Raw genomic sequence first — 19,971 nt, 5'->3', positions numbered from 1 at the left:
TATACGTTGTCAGAAGTAACAGGAGTGGTCAGCAGCGGTCAGCAAAGGCCAGCGGATGCTGGCAGACGTCAGTAGTAATCGTTATACGTTGTCAGAAATTCCAAGAGTGGTCAGCAGCGGTCAGCAGAGGCTGGGAGAGACTAACAGTAGCCAGTCGTAATCGTTATACGTTGTCAGAAATTCCAGGAGTCGTCAGCAGCGGTCAGCAGAGGCCAGTGGAGACCTGTTGACGGAAGGTTGGATATTAGTTGTTGAAGAGCGAGAAGGGAAGTGTGAGCCTTTCTCTCTCGACTCCCACGATACGGTCCGAACTTACTTTGAGCAGCTTCGGTGAATCGAGAAAGAAGGCATATGTCATTTTGTCTTTGTCGACCCTCCGAGGTCTTTCTAACCCAGACCTAACTCAGACCTAACCCCGACTGTCGGGGCTACCGTAGACAAGAACAGTCCCTGATGTCCTCTGCGGCCGAAATATGTACAAGGTATACGTATGTATCGTCTGTGAAGATACATATTCTGAATTATCTCTGGTCGGTATGGCAATGTATCAATTATTCAGACGGTGACATCGTGTGGACGATTGGAAAATTCGCTCGCCTACGCGGCATTCCATGACGTCGGGTTTATCGAAACACTTCAGGGTGAACTGTCAGTGTATCAAGGACTACTACCTGGAACTAGAATGAAGGAGAAGTGCATAATTGTGTATAGAATCGTGCAAAGATAGAAAGAGTTTTAGAAGTCGTTAGAAGGAGTCGACGATCAACAAATAGATGGATCAGTTAATTGGACTGATTGGCACACTATCGAAATTTTATCAAAGAGAAGTGAATGTTGAAGAATTATGTTATGAAGCTTGGCGGAAAGAACTGTTTATTGGCAGAACATAGGCAGATCAAGGTGATCCTAAAAAGTGAAGACTGGACGAGGAGTCCAAAAGACGATTATGAAGAGGTTAGTGAAACGTATTAAATTAAAACTTGAATCGAATAGAAATAATAATTTATCACTATTAATTGGTTCGATTGATCTCTTAAAACGAATACATAATGTTTATTTTCGGAAATCATTAATCACGTTGAACAGTCAAGTAAGAGTGGAAACTTTGTAATTTATATTTACAATTTTAAGAGAAATCTTGTGTAACAAAAATTAAAAATTTAGTGATTAAAGCAGCATTCAAAATCGTTTTTGTCCTAGACAAAGGATGTAAGTGAGAAGTTGGACTCCTGTATTTAGTGTGATCAAGGAACAATGTTTATTTAGCGTTGTTTTGGATAGTAAGCCATAGATTCATTTGATCCCCCTCGAAGCCACGATCGATGCTAGTAATTAAAATCTTCAAACGACGAATCATCTTCAGATTGTTAGTTAAATGCCTTTGTTATTCCGGCTCTACCACCTTTTACAAGCTTACTCTTTAGTTACGTAAATCTTTAAAGCGTGTTATACGTACGACACGTCTAATTAGCGTGTAATTACCATTCGATTACATGTAAAATACAGTCAGAGGATGACTTATTTACATATCGCGTTGTAATCGTGTTGGTAGACAGAATATATGAGCGTCTGAATACCTCCGTTGACCTGCAGGTAGGAAAACGACCTAATTCTTGGTGATCGTGTTTTGCACGAGTCGCAGAACGCAAGTATGCCAGTATTTCCATAAAATATTAATAGTTCGTGACGAGAAATTTGCGTATGGTAAAACTTTCCAACTAGCACGGTGTCTATTAAATTCAAAATTTCCTCGGTTCCCACGCTGGTTGCCGGCAACTCTAAAATATCTCGAATTTAGAGCTACCCCGAGTAACACAGCCAACGAACGCCATGGGATTGGGCGGGCAACTCGGCCGTAGGCAACACGTGCACTTTACGGATTATTGCATATAGTGTGTTTCGACAGAATTATATCTCTCTCTTTCTCGAACGATATTCCCGTTAAAACATTTGTCACGCCTAACGAGCCGTGGATGAAATCATTCCATTTCTCGCGGCTGAAACTTGCGCCTCGCGAACCAATTTTTATTCGATTTATTGGTACGAGTTCTCGCTGGAAATAGGGTTACGAAACTTGGTATTTCTACGCGAGTTCGTTCACGAATTCTTTTGAATCATTCAAAATGGTGTTGCGTATCGATCACATGCAGGTATACAGGGTGTTCGGCCACCCCTGGAAAGAATTTTAATAGAAGATACTAGAAGCCAAAACAAGACGAAAATCAAGAATATCAATTTGTTGATTGAGGCTTCGTTAAAAAGTTATTAAAAAATTAAGTTGAAAAATTTCAAATCGTTCTGGAAAAATTATTTTCAGTTGCAAGGATCAATTTCAACCATTTTTGGTCAATAGACACACCCCCGAATTCCTACGCACTTTCGAGAAAAAAATTCCTTATCAAAAATCTAATGTTTGACCATACATTGACATGTTCCTCTGAAATTTTTCGGCGAAAAAAAATATTTTCAAATCGTTCTAAAAAAATTATTTTTGGTTGCAAGGATCAATTTCAATCATTTTTGGTCAATAGACACACCCCCGAATTCCTACGCACTTTCGAGAAAAAAATTCCTTATCAAAAATCTAATGTTTGACCATACATTGGTATGTTCCCCTGAAATTTTTCGGCGAAAAAAAATTTTTTCAAATCGTTCTAAAAAAATTATTTTTGGTTGCAAGGATCAATTTCAACCATTTTTGGTCAATAGACACACTTCCGAATTCTTACGCACTTTCGAGAAAAAAATTCCTTAACGAAAATCTAACGTTTGACCATATATTGGTATGTTTCCCTGAAATTTTTCGGCGAAAAAAAATTTTTTCAAATCGTTCTAAAAAAATTATTTTTGGTTGCAAGGATCAATTACAACCATTTTTGGTCAATAGACACACCCCCGAAATCCTGCGCATTTTCGAGAAAAAAATTCAGTACGGGCAGAACTTTAAACGTTAATAACTTTTTAACAAAGCCTCGATCAACAAATTGGTATTCTTGATTTTCGTCTTATTTTGGCCTCTAGGATCTCCTATTGAAATTCTTTCTAGAGGTAGCCGAACACCCTCTATGTCTCATTATTATGCGTACACACCATGGATCGTCAAGTACATCGAACGTGCATCGTTCGGATGCGTACATATAAGTGCGCTTGCATGCACGTGGATGCATTTGCATAGATGGAACCGTACGTATTACGACTAAACGAAGGTCGCGCGTATGTAAGGTACAAAATTGCAAGTCCGGCGTGTACGATTACGATGCAGTAATGGACAGCGTACGATCTCACGGTTCTATTATAATTATTTATAACCTGTTGGTTTGTTTGGGAAATTTCAACCTATCTGTAGACATCTGCGAGTTAAGTGCATACATTCTTTTATTGCTGCGCGATGCAGAACTCGATACCGCGTGTCACGAATACCGAGTACGCCTGAGGAACGTAGGGTGAGTAATAGTATTGATCGAACTTTGTCGTTCGTCGAAATTTTCCTTTCGTTCTCGTATGGTATATCTCGTATTCGGCCGTAGCATCGAATCGTTCCACTTATTTTTCAATTGATAGTGTCGAGACTCCCCAACCGGTACTTTGATGTTTATTATCGAAAAAACTCTGACAAAGAAACTTTTCTGGTACAGCTTCCATCACGGGAAGCAATAGAATCTGCACCCAGGTACAACGAACGTTCTCGTAAATGCGTTTTCCGGCATTGCGTGTATTCCAGCCGTGATTTCGATGCACGTGTCAACCAGACGGATTTTCGCAACGCGGATAAACGAAACGTGACTACCGGACGGCGCGCTGTTTCATTTTTTTGTCTGTGTTTCACTGTGTTTTAGCATGCGTCGTCATACGCCAAGAACGGTTGCATAGGACAAAATTCAGAAACACGAAACGAGTTCCTGTTGCAAGTGTCGTCGCAGAGAGCTCTGCAAACACCAACGCTCTACCGGTATATTGAGCCGGTGCATCTATCCGTGAGAGCTGCGCCTGCAACGGGAACTTTTGATAAAATCTCGTTAACATTGTGCACGTTACTGCTAACTCATTAATAGGGAAGGTGGTTTTAGAAAACCGGTTAAAAGTTTATAACACTGTGAATTGCTTCGACCTTTCGAAAGGTTAGGAAAAGTTCACGAATGTTCAATTTCCAAAGCTACTATGTACTTTAATGCTCGAGAGAACAGAAATTTATTACTGGCTATTAGTATGGACTCGCGTTCTGCGCGATGCTAAATCAAGAAAATAATTCTCCGAAAGCAACGTAGATACAACTTTTTTAGCCATTAAAACGATTATCCAGACGCAAGAAATTGTTTAACGATATAGTGACAGAAGGTGTGTGTTCTGCGACACGTAAAAATGTCCTTGGTTTAATCACGACCGTTCTTAATTGCCGATGGTGACGCGGGAGGGACAATTAATCCTTTACCGCCACGGTTTACGAAATTCGAACAACTTTTATTAATTCGTTACGTTGATCATTAATAGCCCTGTTTTGTAGAAAGAAGAGTGCTCAAGTTAATTAACGGAGAAACTTTTCGTTTAGTTAATTTCCGTTGAATGTTAACGACTTTTATTTTTGATCGATTTTCACGTCAGATCCGATGATATATCTTGTGTTCATTGATTGCGCGTCGAAGGAGGTCACGAAAGCAATCGGTTTCTGTCAGTTATTCTAACTTTCGCCGTTCCAACTATTTCTTTTCCCTTCGTCAAACAAATTGTTCGTCACAATCGCTCACTTTTATGATTCTTTCTTTTCACTTTACACCTTTGTGTTTCTCCTTGGGGAGTAGACTGTGTTATCGAAGTTATCGATAATTCTTACGGCCAGCAACCCGCGCCAGTGATATCAATAATTCTTTATCTATAATATTAAATTACGGTCTTTTTACATCGTTTACTTGATATTTTAAATAAATTGACACTTGTGTCGTTTTCAAATAACGTTGCGAAGATTGAGAAAGCAAAGTGTTATTTAAAACAGTTATATTTTATTTTTGTTTCAAGTCTCGACCCGATATAATTAAATAATTTCGAATAACAACAGATGGAAGAGTCGTTTCTTCCGCTCGTCCGGCGGTTAAAAATGTTTAGACATCTTTTTCCAAGTTCTTCGCGGAGAGATCCAGTTTGTTGGCACGTACCACTTAAAGGGATAAATTTCGGGGGAGTCGGTGCCGCGAATCGGAAGAAAAAGACAGCGATCCTTGCGAACGGTACTTAAAATCCTCGGCACGTGCGACCCTTCGAGGTCCTTGAGAGCAAGCCCGTACAGACACTCGAGAGAAACGATCGTATGTACTTTTCAGTAAACCGTGCTTTCGTAACGACGTATGAAATCGCGATCAGGGGGAAACAGAAAGACTGTACCGATCGTCCTGCGCATGGATTCTCAAAGTAACATGCTTCCTTTTCTTTCTTGAACAATAATGCGATCGATCTAATTGAATTCACGTGGCCGTGAATATTTATAACGAACAAAATCGAATTGGAAATCCTTCGATAGTACGAATTCGTTTATTGGGGAATTATTCAAGATAATACAATTTTAATTTCATTAGTTGGTAGGAAACGTATGTAGGAATTCTTTCTACAACTTTAGCGGTTTTCAGGGATGTCTGACCGGGTATGGTCAGACGAGCCGTATTTACTGCAAGCCTAGGACTCGTCGAACGCATTGTGGATCAATGTTAGACAAAATGTAATCTGATTACATTTACCCAAGTTTACACGTACAAACTAATTGTATAGCAATTACACTATAGTTACACAGTAACTGCATTTAAACTGCACGGTAATTATATTTAAATCGCATAGAAATTACACGGTTTAATCATTTACAATAGCGATTACCGTGTAATTACAAAGTAATTACAGTACAAGTAATCGTTGCAAATGTAACTATATAACATTTTACTCAGTACTGCTGTAAAGTATGACGGTGTATATTCTTTCTTCTCCCGTTTCGAATAGATTCAGCAATCGGTAAGTTTGAGGAAGCTTTTAAAGAGTGTTGCAGTGGTACGTACAATGCAAAATTCATTTATGTATTCTAACTTGGCGAGTTATTAATGGCGAGAATGGCTCGTGACGCCAATCGCTTAATTAATCGAGGTTAAGGGAGACCGAGCTTGACGTTACCTAAATAAAATTAACTTTTTCATAATATTCGTGATTAACGAGCAACGACTTGCAAGGACGGGGTTTCGAGATGGTGTCGTTTTCGAATGACACGCAAGAGTTCGTTTCACCAAGCGGCGAGTCGTAATTATCAAAGGGGAAAGAGAATTAAATGTTCATGGTTCCGTTGAAATTGGCAGAGGACTTTGAAAATACTTGCGTACTTATACGAATCGGATATTTTGTCGGGCAGGCGAAGGGTACAAACGATCGGAATTTATTATCCGAGTTCCTGGGGATGTTCTTGCGGATCAATATAAGAAGCAGAATTTTAGCCTCGACACCCTTGATGCCTCCTCCAAGAAATTTCTTTATTGAAAATTCTTGTAACCGGTTGAAAAGAATAATCCGTAGACAGCTATCGTAAATGTTTAAAACGCGATACCGGGAGTCGTTCTTTTCCCTTTCTTCGAGAGGTGACATATGATCAAATGTTTTAAATTCTTTCGAATTCTGTAGCGCAAAAATAGTTTTTAATAGAAGTAAGCTGTTTGAAATCGCGTCCATTGACTGGAGGGCAGAAGGATACGCGATGATAGAGCTTTTTGCACGGGCAAGCTTCTTACATTGTCAGATCGGCAAAAGGGCGGCGTGCCAGAACCCTCAACGTTTCTTTTTCTCGTTTTTTCGAATCGAGCACTCTGTGGGGTTACGTCGAGTTAGAAGTTCAAACGCAAGGAACGTTGTAATTCGTGCTTCCTTTTCAACGCCTTTCAATCTGATTCCTTGCGACCTGCTGATAAATAGTTCTAACGGTCTCGCTTTGCGAATTCAGTTAAAGCAGATAACGATGGTCGCCTAAACGTTTCTGTAACTCGTTTAATCCATGATACAACATCGAACTACCACGAACAAGTAACTCGAATAATTTCACTTCGTGCATTTCAATTTTTTCAGTCTATCTTCTCACTCTACGAAGTTTATTTCTCGTAACACTTGCATATCAAAGCATCCCACCGCGGATTACGAGATGGTATCTCGGTTACGATAACGAGAAACAGGAGGTACCGAGGAAAATTTTTAGCTCGGCGTTTCATTTTTTTGCGGCTTGTAAATTATTACCTCGTCGGTCCGTTTTACGTGGTAAAGGGTGTCGCTGGGACAGAACGGAAATTAGCGAAACATCGCGATGGATATTAAAAGCTCTGCGCGTTCAGGCGACGAGGGGAAATGTTGGCCGAACGAGTCGTGTGCTTCGATAGGGAAACGATAGCCAACAGTTTCCCCGCGTCGAGACGCTTTTTCCAATAAACGGAACCGATCAGGGCATCGATAACACGTACGCTCCGCGTGCTAATGAACCGTTCTCGCACGTGTACAAATACACGACTTTCTAGAGAGAATCTTATCGACTCTCGATTATTTCCTAGTTCGGAAGCGACGTTTAAAGCTATAGGACGTTTATCACGTTATACAAAGAGGAATGAACCCGTTAAATAAAGAATTACTATTGTTCTTGTATGCAAATAATTGAGGCTAATGTTTCAATCCCAGCGTCAAACGACGCAACAAAGTTTTACAAGGGACGTCTTTTCCAGGCCTTATTAAAAACGTACGCGGCTGTATTCGATATCAGGCGTTGGTTTAGGCTTGTAATTCTTGATGATCGGAAACGCCGGGAATAAATTGCGTTAGTTTAACGAGGTACGTTACACCACGGTCTCCGAGGAACGGAAACGGGAGCTGGTTCCCTGGCGAGCTCGTATTTTATACCGTTGTCCCGCGTATCGTCCGACTTTCCCGGTAAACTGGTCGCAGTCTGTGTCGATGTTTTATTTTTTATCGGTTTTTCTCCCTGGAAAATACAAGTATGAAGGGGAGGAAATGCGACCGAAGGCGAAAAGGAAGAACAACCGTGGAATGATCGAATGGGAAACGTGGACGATTGAGGAGAAAGGGTAAAAATACGGAAAAATCGATGTATCGGGATTAAAATGTACTGGTAAAGAAAACAATATCGATTGACAAAAAAAATTCAAGGACAAATTACTAAATATGATAATAACAGTTGGGAAATAAAAGATATCGAGCTTCGTGTTGAAGGAGAAAAACCCAGACGTATGAGAAGTTTGGAATTATTAAAAGGGAGGAAGTATGATTTGAATTAACTTGAGGTCATATGGCGATGACCTTCTGCATAGTTGCAGGGTTCGCCTTTGCTGCGAGAAACGTAGAAGGGACGAGACTCAGGACGGGTGAGGGTTAAGATGGTGTGAGTGACGTTTGATTGTTTTCCGATATCACGGTTAACCGACTCCGAATGTTGAGCCTCGAGGCTCGAAAGGAAAAATAACGAGGCCAATTAACGTTCCCGACACGCCTTTGCTTTAATGCTCGTTTCGGACGCGATGACACGAGCCGAAACTCTGAATAAGGCCTTCCATATCGCACCCGGCCAAAACAATAGTGTCGAGTGGTTCGATTACGATCACTAATTATCGAAATAGGATCGATTCTGCTTGCAAAATTCAAGGAACTCTAATATTGTGAAAAATAAAGAGAAATATACCTAGTAATAAATAAGCTGTTACCTTCCACCGTCGAGAAACAAAAAAAAAATTCCGATTACGCAGCTGGTAGTGCTTTAATACCTGTAATATACAATTCTGAAATCGTTCCCTCGAGAGGAGTAGCTCGAGAGTGGTTTTTAAATAAAAATTTCTCGGGCGACGGTGGTCTTAAAACGACGAAAAAATTGCCTAACCAAGGAACGATCGAGATAATATATACCGGCTAGAAAACATTGTACATAATATAAATATTGTAACTTCCAGAGTCCAGACAGGATTTAGTTTTGTATAACACAACCTCTCCGACGATTTATTCTTTTTTCATTTCTCTCAGACAGTAGACGCGCGTTAATCGTATCACGTCTAGCGTTTTACAAGATGACACGGTCGAGGGAGAATTCATTTTCATAGTAAATGAAGTTTAAGGTTGGATTTCGATATAGATTTAATTCCCTAACAGAAAATCCTGACTAGAAGTTTCTTTAACGGGCTGTACGCCGTCGGTATCGTTTAGTTTTATGCTTTTAACTTAACCCGACTAGTCCGTTGATCTCGTAAACGTTGGCGTATCCATTTGAATTTGCATTTCAAGTTGTGAGCTCCTTATCCCGGCCACCAGACCGCAACTTGATGAAATAAACCGGCGGTTTGCTTTTATGCTTGCGTTTTCGACTTCGTTGTACGGCGGATGGCTGGCGCGAAACTTCACAGACGTTTTACCATGTAATTAATTATCGCTTTAAACTTTTAGTCTATCGACGAATTTTATCTTATTTCTTTGCCAGCCCTACTTGTATTCGTTATACTAATTTTTTGTATAAAAACGTATCAATGGCGAACTAGAATTCTAAAGAGCACTTATTGCTATTTGGTAAATATGTTTGCTTTAAATCGAACGACGAACAGTATTTGAATATTTTTCTCATTCTGCCGAATTACTGTGCTCCGTTAATACTTGAGTACTGCATTCAGGAACGTACAGTATACAGCGTAGTGGCTGTTTGCATACTATTTGCGGAATTAAATTGAATTCGAACATAATCCAGTTCTTTGGCGATCATCGTTGCTCCTAACGACTGAGGCTAGCAATCACAAACGAGGTCGTGGCATCAACGTTTTTTCAGATTTTCAACATCGAGTCTCGATTCTATTTTCGTTATCGTTCGCCCAAGTTATTGTAAGATTATACTAGGGTATAAGTTTTGGACGCGTTCGTAATCGGATTACTAAATATCGAAGATACGGAAAGAATGCTCAAACGACGTTTTGAACTCAATCCCTGCTTGCGACTGATGGCCGCCTGTTGCGCAAAAATGTGTGTGCTCTGTGCATTTGCATGGCTTCTTTGTCTCTTTTCCAATTGACATTCCACCATCGTTTTTCCCTTGCTGTGTCATCCTGGGATTTCAGAAGCGTTCGTAGGAAAATACTGCGAGGGAATTTCAGGGATAGAATACACAGCCCAAGTGTTGATAAATCGTTTCTAAAATGTCCTGATAATGCAGGAACGATCAAGAAAGTAGGGCAAACGAACGGAGTTCTCTTTTAAAATACAATACAGGGTGTTCGGCCACCCCTGGACAAAATTTTAATGGGAGATTCTAGAGGCCAAAATAAGACGAAAATCAAGGATATCAATTTGTTGATTGAGGCTTTGTGAAAAAATTATAGAAATATTTCCGGTAAAGAATTTTTTATCAAATTGATATTCTTGATTTTCGTCTTATTTTGGCCTCTAGAATCTCCCATTAAAATTTTTCCCAGGTGTGGCCGAACACCCTGTATGGATGTATTCGATAAGATTATTCTCAAGGTAAAAAGAACGATTGTTAAGTTTTGCCATGTGGTTTTCGTGTTATTGTTTATAAATCAATTTTTACATCGGGTCAATTTATGATTTGATAAATTCTTTTCTTTATCAATATTGCGTGAAACGCAATCAGTCAACGATGAGTCGACTATCCCGCATTATTCACTTAGAGTTTAATCTTGTATGTAATGCACGTCTTAATTAGTGCAGCATTGGCTAGACGAGTAATTCCAGAAAGCTTAGCTTAGAAGGACGTCGAATTCTGCATTCCCAAATTCAGAATTCTCGAGCGATCCTGGCAATGCTCGCGAATGGAAGTTGACGTTTGCAGTAGCTAGAACATGGTGAAACGTTGTCGTATATTGCGCCGATCCCAATGTTGAACGTATCGACCCTGGTCGCCGCGAAAATATATAATTTCACTGGAATGGCGTGTATCCGGCACCCGCGACATTTATTAAATCCTTTATCGAGACATGTTAGCTTTCCTCGGTGGCAACATTAATTCCACAGTGTTATTAAACGTTCTACGAAAAGGAAGTTATCCAATTCTTTCGTATATACGATACGATTAGAGTATCGCGTGAAAGTCCTAATCTATACATTATCGTATATCGAAGAGAAAAGAAGGCGTAGTCTTTTAGAAATTTTCCGCAAAGGTATAATTCGGATTTAATCGATCGTCCTCTTAAATTAACAAGTCGATCAAAGGGACAGCGCTTAATTAACGAGCTTAATGGACCCGACGTAAAACCATCAACCTCGTAAAATCGTAAACGAACGAGCGAATTTTATTTTCTGTTTATCGATTACGCGTGCCTGTGACTGCGGCCCTATAAATTATTAGCTACGGATAATTTCGCCTATGCGTTCTGAAACTTTTCCTCGAGGCTTTCGGAGACCGCGTTGCGGCCATCCGGCGGTGCATTCGACGTTTATCTCCGAAATGCTCGCTCTTGATTTTTCTTATTTTTCACCGTGGCCTTTTTCTCTAAATCAGTGGACCGGGGAAAGCGGCCCAGCTTTTATCGTCTATGAAATTTATCGTCGGTGAAAATGATAGAAATTCCAACGGCTTAAATTTTGGGATACTTTCGCACAACTATAGTTAGTAGGTCGACACTGACGATCGCTTAATTGCTGGCGTGTAGTCGAAAGATTACGGTTTATGTATTTTCCGGAACATCGAAATTCAACTTTGTCCTAGGAATATTAAATCGTAGGGATATCGCAGGGACATACACAGGATGTATCCTACCACAACCCACTTTAGTATCAACGTATGCTCCATATGTGTTTCATTTTCGAAAGTTTTGATACGTGTGGGCGAGAAAAATCATCCCTTGTTCCTTTTACAGATCGTGTTCTATTCTATAGACAAACGAAGCTCATCCTTTGATATGCATCTGAGTTTTTGGTCTTGGATGAATCTCCTTTTAAACGAATTGTCATTGCTTTTCAAAGCTTCATCTGTTAATTCCACGCTTCAGTTTGGAATTTTACATCCGTAGCGTCTGATAGATCATACTACAATGTTATCAAATTGCTTCTGTTGTTTAATGGGGTTTTGCTGGAAGTTAGATTAAATTCTCAGGTGGTGTCAGTGTGAAAAATACCCTTGTGTCCACGCGTATCTGTTTAGTACGACAAGAATTCCAGGAAAAAGAGGAAAAATACCATTTTTTAAGCGATCTGTAAATGGAAACGGATAATAAGCTCCGTAATGTATCGTCTTTTGAAACAATTCGAATCTGTCGTTGAATCTTTCTCGTTAATCCATCTCCGATTGCATGACATCAGGTTCCTGTCACTTGTACTCGTTAAACGAGCGGTCTCGTCGATGCGACGGTACATAGCCGTTTAACGTTGGCTTGCTTCGTCGGGTAACGCGGTAACCCAACGTAATCTGCCATCTGAAAGGATGCAAAATGGGGCCGCGTGTCAATTTACGTCGGCAGAAAGGATTTGGGTGGATCAATAGCACGAGCCTTCTTTTCTTGTCCTCAAATTCCTGCGATAATCGACGTTCTATCGTATTTCTTAAATTAGCTGCTCTATAAATATAAATAAGTGTCTTCTACCTTGCTAATATACATGTGTAAAGAATCATAAATAATCCTTCCAAATAATTCTTCGATACCTTTGATAGTTTCGAGGATAATGCCAGAGAGGTGAAAGATACGAGGGTAGTTTAACCCTATTGATCTCTAGCTTGTAAATAAAAGATTTAGTCCTTTAGTATTTTTATATATTCTTATCTCGTATCGCTTGCCGTCGTAAATTGCTTTTCCCTTCGTACAGTAAATGTTTTATTCGTTCAACTTGATCTCTGTTGGACTGCTTCCGTTGTTGTCTTCTTCCATCTTCTGTCAATAATTTTGCCCCTTGCTTTTCAAGTATGTCCCTTCCGTAGTAACGGCCAGAAGCCGGAGCCAGGGCGCCATCCAGTCTAGCCAAATAAAACTTTGGTGTCGTCGTCTGGTCTCGAACCCTCCAAATCGCATCCATCTACGCCAGAGAGAGGAACACCATGGACCAGTTTAGGGAACTCTTCGCGAATTCATGAGAGCGTTTCATCCTGTTTTTGTCTTCTACGGTGCATTGTTACATCGGATAAAACGCCCTATGCTAAAGAGGATAAATTCGAGATCTCTGGAATATTTATCGGCCACCCGTGTCCTCCGGCATTGACTTCTGTCGCTTCGTGAAATTTTCTGTTGTACGATTTAATCCTTGTTTTAGAAGATTCAAAATTACAAGAAACGATTCTAGAAAATGTGTACTCCTTTTATTGATGTTTTCAGACTTATCTACTTTTTCGTTGTTGCACGTTGTACAGCGACAATTTGGTTGCTCGAAAAGTGAGAAAGTTTTTTCTATTGCACTTAACGAACATGTCGTCTGTTTGTCACCGAGCAGAGAATCTGAGAGACCACCGTGAACTTTTGCAATTCTTGGGCGCGTCCCAGTTTTCGTCATTTCGTTTCTGTTCGCGAACTTGCCGTGAAATTTATTCCCTTTGGTCATTTTACAGCGGAGTGCCTCAGTCTGTAGGTTCATTTGGGATTTCGTTTGCAGGTATTATCTTTGCTGACGCTGCTTTCCTTCAATGTATTCCTTCGTATATGAAACTCTCGTATTTTGTAACTAGCTATTACCCGCGGCTTCGTCGTTGTTTATCATTTTTTAATTTAACATCCAACGCTAAATGCTTTTGCTGTGAAAGCAAAGTATAAGCAAGACGTTGTAGCGATCTTGATTATCAATTTAACTTGTAACGCCGTTGGTTGTTTCTGGTATATTTATAGCGAGCAATATTTCTGCCTCTCTGTCTCTCGCTACTATGAATTACATTCAAAGGAGAATCGTTTATCTCTGTCACTTTATCTTAACGTTTCGGTTGCCTGCTCTTCTTCCTTATTTATCTTAATATTTGGTTTTCCACTTCCACTATCGAGAAGCTTAATTTTTCTTATCTCATTTCAAACAAGGATAAAGCTTCGCATTCTGCTTTTTCGTAGAAGTCATCGATCGAAATGAACTCGTTTAAGACTAGTAACGAATTGAAATTCAATTGTCAACGTCATGTAACAATAGGACGATATTTTTTAAACTACCGAGCAAAGTATAAAACATTTCTCAAAGAAATCGATCGCCACGGAACTCTGTCGATCTTTCCTAAATGCTAGGAATTTTCAGGAAAATCGGGGAAAGAAATTGACCGGCAAAAGCAGAACGAGAGGGGGAAGACTGTTGGTTGAAAGTCTGATAGGGGCGCAAGCTCGTTTCGAAGAGAGAGAGAAAGAGAGAGAGAGAGAGAGAGGGGTTGCTCGATCGGGCTGTTAGAGTAGCCAAGAAGTGGGAGACGTCGGGGGCTGGAAGGGGGTTCAGATGTTAGGCGGGTGGGGGTGAGTTGGGATTGGCTTTTCGCGAGCGCGAAACTCAGTAGTACGCTACCACCCACGCATGTAGTACGCACGTTCGTTCCACGTGTGTCCTGGACAACGATTCTCGATTTTTTCGGGTAACGAGGACCGCCGAGGATCGACGAGCCCCGGTGCCAGAACGTCCGGTCTTGATTTACTCGAACGCGAAAGTACGAACTTTGAGAGTCTCGTCCAAGTCCCATTGACCGTTCCAAAAGATCGAACAGCGAACAGATCGAGGCTGGATCCCAGAGATCTTTGTTCGAAGCTTGTCAGCACGAAGCAACGTGACACACACGCGGAACTTCTGCTCTGCAATCGACGAGGAATTCGTTTGACACGTCCTGTGAATTCGACTTCTCGAACTTGAGGTAATAGTTCGGTTGTACAAACGATAGAGAATGCGGAGACAACCGGAGAGCATCTTCGTTCAATAAAAGTTGCACTTCAAAGTATTTGTATTTTGACTGTATAAACGTTGATATTTCGAAATTCGTCGATAGAGACTCTGGCACCGGGAAAGTTAATCGTGTTTGTAAATCGAAGCGCGAGACGATAGATCGCCAGATCTTCGTGTTTGATGAAGATCGAGCTTGCTTATAGCCGAAGTAATGAATCGAGAAATTGCTTGATTATTCTGCTCTCTGATGCATCCTCCGTTTCATGGCGGAAATCTAAAATGAAAATCTACTCGAGACGAGAAGCTCGTTCGATTCCCGCGTTGACAACGTTGGGTCAACAGATCGTCGGCGTGGTCGCGTGCTCTGATCGTTTTTGGGGCCGCTAAGGGCGTCGAGAGGATCGAGAATTGGCCATCGGCTTTAGCAAATACGTAAGTGTTTATCTTTAACTTATGAATCGATTATGAGCTTCGTTGATTGTATATAAATTTTCATTAATTTCACATGTTTCAAAACGTTAATATAACGATCACGTTTCGTGTAGGATGTGTGCAAATATTGATCTTGTCGTTGAAGATCTATTACAGTAAATTATGTCCATTGATTTTAAATATTACGTTTAGAGCAAGAACAGTCGTGTCGCTAACGACTCTTTGAGTTAGAAATCACTGGACGAAAAATTCTCTGGATTATTTCACGTATTTAGAGAGCAAACAATGTTGCAATTAATGGGCCACTACGTTTCTCTTTTTATACTGAAATCGGTGGAATTATTTGATGGTCGAAATGTGAAGAAAAATCTATGATAGCTTTCCACGATAGACCAAAGAGATTAATAGTTGCTTTTGAATATTATTTCATACATTGGAAGAGAAATGTTAATGCGAAATGATCACGGACGTCAAACCGACTTGCTTTGAAACTAGATCAGCCCCTTTGTACGATTTAACGAGCAATTTTATGTGTAACGTAGCGATAAAGCGAATCAAGTATAAGTGGATTAACAATACTGCATTTAGTAGCAACAGCAGTTTAAATTCTTGATATATTGGTAAATACATCCAACGTGGTAAACACTTGGGTAGTAAATGTATATTACTCAAATGTGAATATTATTGATCGTTAAGAACAATCGCGAGCTCTAACTTTATTTGTTGAGCACTCGTTTCTGTCAATACTATAAACAAAGCATGCGTTTCTGTGAGAAAATTAACCGTGATATTTTAGTTCAAGCACATCTCGACGATATTCGTGATAATATTTCAATAACGAGGCAGCCGAAAATGAGCTTTAATGTCGAATAGAGATTATATTGTGTGTCGATTTCTGGTATTCCAATTCAGCGTAAATAACGTTTCGCGCAATGCAGAAATGAAACAATGTTAAAGGATTAGGGTACGATTCTCGAAAACGTTTCATAGATATAGAAATTTTAAATCCGATAGCGATCGTATTGATGTTTGAGTATAAGATACTGCTATTTCTTCTTGCGAAGTCCATGAATGACAGCGATACGGAAATAATATTCTCGAGAATATGTCTTAACATCACTTCGCATGATCGCAACGATTAAATTGAAAACCACGAAATATCGACGACTTTTACAGTCAAAGGAAGCGAAGCATAACGACAAAAGATATCGACAATTATGTCACTTACAAGCCGCCCTCGCGAAATTACGTAACGATCCTTGTCGCGCATAATATTCCCGAGGCATGGAATGTCAGGGGCTCTCTCGTTACAGTTTTCAGGAATGTAATCAAACGGAATGACAAGAACGTCTGGTAAAGAATCGGTGACAAGGGGGAGTGATACGCGTAACCAGGATGACGAGTCCATTTTTGACGATTTTTCTTTCATTGAAGGAGCTGTCGATCCCAATGTCGAAATTAAAAAGCTACCGCACGGTTTCAAGTTTGATATTTGATTCGAGCTACGAGAAACGTGACGGGAAACCGAAACCATTCGAAATGGGATCTTTTAACAACGGATAAATAGATTCGAATCTTTGTCGGAGAAAGAAAACGCGTTTCAATTTTTCTTTCCTTTCGGTTCTGTCGTTATTAATCGCGTTACATTTGCATCGTCAGTTTGTCGTTTGAGAGATGTATGCAACTTTGAAAGAGTTCTGAAAAATGCTAGTCAAACAGGCCGGAAGGTTACGTAACGGAATGTGGGTTACTTTATAAAACGGCGAGACCATCTGGTACATCGGAGAACGGATATTACACTCTTTTTGAGGGATACGTCTTTTTCTAGAGGTCGATTAAATGTATCGGACGTTTCAGGGGCTTTTTCACGTCGATCAGCTGAATCGTGAATGCGTTCAACAGCCGTTGGCTTTCTATCACTTTTCTCAAACGATATTCCAACGGGGAAATGGATTTTGCCTTTCAGTCGATGCTCTTGTCGCGGCGAAATAAATCTTTACTACTCGACTTGGACTATTGCTCCGTAACATCTCTACGTGGGATGTTTCTTTCGTTGCCGATTGATCCTGAGTGATCTGAGTGACTCGTAATAGCAAGATTGACACGAGACTCGATCTAATAAATTTTTTACTAACAAGGTTAAGTTCTACAACTGCACAAATCGGTCCCGAAAATAAGTGGCATTCTCGATCGAGTAACTAGTCTACTCCTTAATATTATTAATAATTTCCTGTAACGCTCATAATAATCAGTTTATATTACGTGTAATCTGTCTTTAATTAAATTAATTATTGTTGGTTATGGATAATTCGGCATCGCGTTTAGATCGCGGGATCGGTTGAAATGTCCGACGAATTCCTTTTTGTAGCACGGGGTGGCATGCCTCTTATGTTTTTGTCCTTGGTTACTTTTCAAGTTCTTTGTCATTCAAAGCGGAATGAAAAAGCAAAGGCTTCCCCACGGGTTTCTTTTGCGATGGGCGTTGGGATTGAAGAAGGAGGCCCTCTGAAAAAAATCAATGCGGTCCTAAGAGCCTGGATAAGAAGAGTTGAATTGACTCGCGTCAAAGGATTTCGTAGCAAAAAAAGGCATTTCTATGCATGTTACTTTCGGGTATGCTTTTTTTTCTATTTTTTGGCTTTAATCCGAAAAGTGCCTTTGGTGAGCAGAATTGGACGAGACAACTTGGAAATTAAATACGAAGGACAAATCATTTCTGGCGTTCGGGTTATAGGAAGTAACAGCAGTCTGTTACTAGTCATTTTTCAAATCGCATATAAACAGATAACAACTCGTTTCAACCCGAATAAACGACGACAGATCAAAAAGGACACACTGACGCAGGTATTTCGAACGAAATTCGACCAAAGGATAAAATTCACTCGTTCGAAAAGGAAGGATAAGTCCGACGGTCGAGCGATTTGTTTGCGTTTCTGGACGCGTTTGCGATATTCGGACCACGACTGAAAATAGGCTGTCAGAAAGCATAACTCGGTCTACGTGTCACGATATCCACGCATGGCCGATCGCGAATCGCGAAATAAATATGAAAGTTGTAGTCTGATTTATGGCCTCCGAATTTCTTGGTTGATTTATGATCTTGCGTGGGGACGCGTCACTCTGGTCGCGCGAGGTTTATTTTCTATCTGCCCGGCTGTGTTCTTCTCTGATGAAATTGTCAGTCACTGAATAGCTTTTCGCGTCGTTCGAATTTATTTACTTATCCTCTTTTTCGAATAGTTCAGCGCGATCGCATACGGCTATCCATAATTGCGAAAAAAATATTAGAACGAGTCGAGTTTTATTTTTTATCGTCGTCGCATGCAAAAATTTCGATCGACAGAACGTTTGTTTGCATTCAGCACGGTGCTGGGCTACGTATTGTTAAATAGTTTGATTGCTGTTGTGTTAGTTATTGCGAAGGAACTCGATCGGTGCTATTGGCAATGCCTGATACAGCCACCGGGGGAAACATCGTAAACTGTTCTTAGAGCAAATAAACTTCCAAGCACCACTAATAGGGACGGTGTTTCGGAGGGGAGCTCCAGTGGATCCTCGGTCCCCCTTTGCGTCGAGGATATTAATTACTTATTGTTCTTTTAGGGAAACAATTGCTACTAAACAGTAAACACTTGTACTGAGTTAATACTCGTAGGGAACACGAACACAACCACGACTGTATTACGCGCGTAACATTACTATTTTTAAACGAAACAAACTGAGTTTCCGTTTACTGCAAAATACCGTTGAGAAATGTTCAGCGATTAATCGATAATGTTATCAATTAAGCTCGAGTTGTTCGTTTTTCGCGTTCGGTGGTCGATAAGGGATTCCCCATCCATGCTACGGCTATCCATTGTAGTTTCTCAAATATCAGCGGGACTTTGAGAATTTATAGGATCCACTGGTACACCGTTGTGTGGCTCTATACACATTGTGGACGGATTTTCGGGGGTGGGTGAGGATTTGTATTTGTGGGAAGCAGAAAACCGAGGGGAAAAAGGACGAGAAAAATGGGAACTCTCTTTGCTCGAAGGCGGATAATATGGAAGGAAAAGGATCGCTGGTTCGCTTTCAATACGCTCTATATACCAAATTGCATGCAAATCGCGAATATATCGCCATTGGCTAACATTCGAACGTAGATAACGTCGGTGTTCGAGATCGATAGAGTCCGTTTCCCGAATAAACGGGTAAACAAGTCAGTGGGCCAACGAAAATAGAGGAGAATGGAGAAATCAGTGACTGTATGCCAGGATTTACATGTAAATACTTTCGAACGTCTTTGATCTTATGTTAAAATAGTAGTCGCAGTACCGTGCCGAGATATTTTATTTGGATGAATCCTATAACGATTTGAAACACGCGCCGAAATGGATCGATTATTTAAACGTTGAACTTGCGGTGTAGCAAACAAGAATATTATACAGGGGACGAGAGGAGTAACATCGAAAGTAGAAGATTTGCTCGCTAGACACGTACAGGTATTAATACCCAGGACCTTTCGGAGAAACGATACACTCTTCTTTCTTTGGTCGTGCATCTTATTGTTCGTTTATTAAAATCTTAATTAGATTGAAATTCGATCTGACGATCTAGCGTCGAGGGAATAAAAGAGCAAAGTTTCTGTGGGGACTCGAGCCCTTGGGACCCTTCTGTCGCGATGTTATCAATTATCTTGAATCTTGGCCCTTGATTTTTCTGTTCTGA

At 40.3% G+C, this 19,971-nt stretch overlaps 1 protein-coding gene across 3 annotated transcripts in view; it reads left to right on the top strand.

Annotated features, from left to right (window-relative positions):
• Positions 1-844: 844 nt before the first annotated feature.
• LOC143349712 (uncharacterized) overlaps positions 845-19,971 on the top strand; it is a 42,604-nt gene continuing 23,477 nt past the window's right edge. For 2 of the 3 annotated variants that reach the window (XM_076781197.1, XM_076781172.1), the window contains exon 1: positions 845-954. The gene's annotated coding sequence lies outside the window, so the exon portion shown is untranslated. Of the gene's footprint in view, positions 955-14,483; positions 15,262-19,971 lie in introns of those variants that run through there. The other variant, XM_076781181.1, reaches the window with a different exon arrangement.

This window comes from Colletes latitarsis, chromosome 2 (genome assembly GCF_051014445.1).
Source record: "Colletes latitarsis isolate SP2378_abdomen chromosome 2, iyColLati1, whole genome shotgun sequence".
NCBI classification, from domain to species: domain Eukaryota; kingdom Metazoa; phylum Arthropoda; class Insecta; order Hymenoptera; family Colletidae; genus Colletes; species Colletes latitarsis.
Note: the sequence above shows the minus strand (reverse complement) of the source record. Positions and strands in the feature narration are given on the sequence as shown.